This window comes from Elaeis guineensis, chromosome 15, assembly GCF_000442705.2.
Source record: "Elaeis guineensis isolate ETL-2024a chromosome 15, EG11, whole genome shotgun sequence".
In the NCBI taxonomy this organism is placed as follows: Eukaryota; Viridiplantae; Streptophyta; class Magnoliopsida; order Arecales; family Arecaceae; genus Elaeis; species Elaeis guineensis.
Window position 1 is genome coordinate 25,254,545 of NC_026007.2, and position 4,317 is coordinate 25,258,861.

The following is a 4,317-nucleotide window of genomic DNA, read 5'->3' on the forward strand; positions in this document are numbered from 1 at the left end:
CACAGGAGAAAATGTCTTGTCATAGTCTATACCATAACGTTGACGATATCCCTTGGCAACCAGATGAGCTTTATAGATTTTCACCTTTCCGTCTGCGCCCCTCTTCCTCTTGAAGACCCACTTACACCCTATGGGTTTTACTCCTTCGGGTGGGTCAACCAATGTCCACACATCGTTGACCTTCATGTACTCCATTTCGGATTTCATGGCCTCTAGCCATTTCTCAGAGTCGGATCTCTGCATTGCATCCATGTAGGTGATCGATCCACATCGTTTTCATCAAGTTCGATAGGATCGTCGTCTCGGACCAAGAAACCATAGTATCTGTCCGGTTGACATGGTACTCTACCAGATCGCCTTAAGGGTGCTTGAACAATGGGCTCCGAATCTGATCTAATCAAATCCGGTTCAGGTTCAGCAACTTGTGTCAGTTTTTTCACCTGTCGAACTTCGTCAAGTTCGACCTTAGAGGCAACAGTCCCTTCACCAAGGAACTCCTTTTCCAAAAAGATTGCCTTAAGGCTGACAAACACCTTTTGCTCATCAGCCAGGTAGAAATAATACCCTTTGGTCTCTTTTGGGTACTCTATAAAATTACACTTGTCAGACCTAGGTCTAAGCTTGTCCGTAATTAAACGTTTAACATAAGCCGGACACCCCCAAATCCTAAGGTACGAGAGTACTGGCTTACATCCTATCCATATCTAAAATGGCATTTTGGTTACAGACTTACTCGAAACTCTATTTAGAAGGTAACAAGCCGATTCGAGCGCATATCCCCAAAAGAAGATCGACAGACCAGTAAAGCCCATCATGGATCGAACCATGTCCAACAAGATCCGATTCCTCCTTTCAGACACCATTATGCTGTGGTGTTCCAGGAGGTGTCCACTGAGAGAGAATTCCATTCTCCCCAAGATATGTCAGAAAATCATTGAAAAGGTATTCACCTCCTCGATCAGATTGAAGAGTTTTAATACACTTTCCAGTTTATTTTTCTACCTCATTTCAGAATAGTTTGAACATTTCAAATGACTCCGACTTATGCTTCACTAAATAGACATACCCATACCTCGATAGGTCGTCTGTGAAAGTTATGAAGTAGAAATATCCACCTCTTGTACTTGAGCTCATGGGTCCACATACATCAGAATGTACCAGAGCCAAGAGTTCACTAGCTTGCTCACCTTTTTCAGTAAAAGGTGGCTTGGTCATTTTACCAAGAAGACAGGACTCACAGGTTGGAAGTGATTCACAGTCACCTACTTCAAGAATTTCTTCTTGAGCCAACCTGTTTATCCTGTTCTTATTGATATGACCTAGCCTACAATGCCAAAGGTAGACATCTGACATATTATCTATTCTAGGGTATTTATAGGAGGTTTGAACCACATTAACAGGTTGTGATAGAAAGTAAATTCCATTATTAAGTTGTCCAACAAACATTGTAACACCATTCAAAATGATATTGCAAATATTTTCTTTTATTAAAAATTGATAACCGTACATGGCCAAAAGGCCTACAGAAATAATATTTAATAAAAAGCTTGGACAATAGTGACATTCACTCAGAATTACATTTCGAGAATTGATTATAAGGTTCATGATTCCTAATGCTAGAACTAGAACTTTGCTTCCATCTCTAACATTCAGAACCTCTCGCCTTCATCAAATCTCCTACTGACCTGCAGACCCTGCATCGAATTACAAATATGATAAGAGCTTCCGGTATCCAATACCCAGGCAGTAGTATCACAAATAAAAAAGTTACAAGATGTTATCATATAAGTACCTTGCTTCTTCTTCGGTCTGTTCGGGTCCAGAGAGGCAATGTATAGAGGATAGTTCCTCTTCCAGCGCCCCTGCTTCTTGCAAAAGAAGCACTCCGCCTGGCTCTGGTCGGGCTTGCGCTTCTTGGTCTGACCCTGCACAGACATCCCAGCATGCAGCTGCACCTTCTTATTCTTCGTCTTCTTGTTCTTCTTCCCATTCTTAAAGTGTCAACGAGCAGAAGAAGATCCTCCCATAATATTTACTAACTCCTTATGGAGCTAGTGGTCCTTCTCAAAGTTCTGCAGCAACCCCAACAAGCCGTGGTAGTTCACTGCAGGCTTTGTCATTCGAAAATGAGTAAGGAAGGAAAGATAGGACTTGGGTAGAGAATTAAGGATCGCATCCTTACCAAGCTGCTCGTACAGGGGAATGTCCAGTTTACTTAGGTGCTCAATCATCTCAATCATGTACAGTACATAATCAGTGACTGAGGCTCCATCCCTCATCCGAGCATTAAAAATGGCACAACTAGTTTTGTGCCTTTCAACATCGTCAGGCGTGCCAAAGGAGTCGTTCAACATTTGAAGCATCTCCTATGGTTGGGAATTCTTGAACCTACGGCTGAACTCATCATTCATTGTCGCTAGCATAATGCACCGAATGATGGTGCGATCGTTGAGCCACTTTTGGTAAGTGTCTCGGACCACCCCTCTAGCATTCGGGGCTGGCTCCTCAGGTGCCAGATCCGTTACTACATAAAGGATCTGCTCATGCTCAAGGATAATTTTTAATTTTCGATATCAGCTATCGAAATTAGGTCCCATGAGCTTGTCATTATCTATTAATGATCGGAGCGACAGGGTAGTGCCCATAACTGCATAAAGGAAAACCAGACCTATATTAGTACATAAATTATTAATACTAAAGACTTGGACTTTAGTCTAAAGTTTCTCCCAGTATTTTTACGAATTAGTAGCTTCAACCTTCAATTTGAGGAATTACTTTAACTTCTTAGTGGGTACTAGAATCCACACAGACTACACACGAACCCAACTTTGGTTGGTCAACCCATGTGCATCTATGGGTAGGTTCATAACCAGTTATTTCTCTAAACAACTTCTAGTAATTAATTTTGCCTCAGAATCTAATCAGTAGGCTTTGGCCTCCATTGAAAAAATCTGATTAGGTCCAACCATTAACATGATTTGATTTGGTGAATCAGACCAATAAATGATCAAGCCCGACTTTGGCCAGCCAACCTGACCACCATCAGAAAGACTCAAACTAAATTATCATATTATGAATGATAATTCCATTAGTCAATAAGCACCAGGCCGTTAGGCCTCCAATGATTATTAAACTAATGGACTCATTATCACTCACTTAATAGGAGGCTATGATTTAGTTATCAATATAACTTAATTATTTTTAGGGACTTAATAATTTTGAGGATTTTATTAAAGGATAGATGAGAAGAAAATATCATATCCAATCAATTTCAATCCTCCCACTGACTTCACCAAGTTAGATTAAAAAAGATTTAATTAAAGCCGGTATTAGGAGCACCTAAATCAGTCACACTGATTTACCTAATGACATGGGTGAGCCCTAATCACCAAGTGATCTAATCAAAACCTAATTCACCAAGTTGGCCAGGTAAGTGAGATCAGTGGTGGGGATATGCCATTAACTCGTCAGAGATCGAATCACTGCGAGTAGCTCCCGCTTAAAAACCACTGGTCAAACTGCCAAACTTACCTTAAACACCAACCGGTTCATTAGTTTTAATTTGATCAACTTAGTAAATTGGGTTCCACCGCATAGCCATGAATTAAGTCCATCTTGGTCTAGTTAAAGACATAGACCCATTCAACTACAACTATTGGAGTTGAGTCTAGAGTATCTTTGACCTAATCTAATTCAACTTTTGATTAGATTTGACCAATTACTCTAATTTAGTCCATTTCTTTAAGCTAACCTTAGGTCTAACCCAATTATGGACCTAATCCATCTAACCCATTGACCCACAAGTTTATGCAATTGTCTTAGGTCTTAATTCACAATTCTAGACCTACTAGACAACACTTAATTCTTTTAATTAAGTATTTGGGCTGATGGGTCAGGGTTTGGCATTTCAAAAATAATTTTCAAATTTGAAAGATTTTATTTTCTGTTCACCAAATATGTTGACTCATTTCACAAATAGATCAGCACATTTCATAAATAGCAATCCTATTGCTAATTACATAACAGAAAATAACTTAATCAAAAAAAAATCATGAATATTCTTTTAAATCTAATCTAACACATTCATGATAAATTTTACAATTGAACCTTTATAATTAATTTCTTTCGCTGCTTCATCTGCATGGGATATAATTACAGCGGCACCACTACCACCATAGGAGACCCCATTGAATGGGAGGAGAGGGCCTTTAAACCCTACTTTTCTCCTATGACCAGACGGCCATGGCAACCAACCCAATTCGATTACTTGCTACTTGAATCAAGTATATCTAAATATACCAATTTCAAAATTTAAAT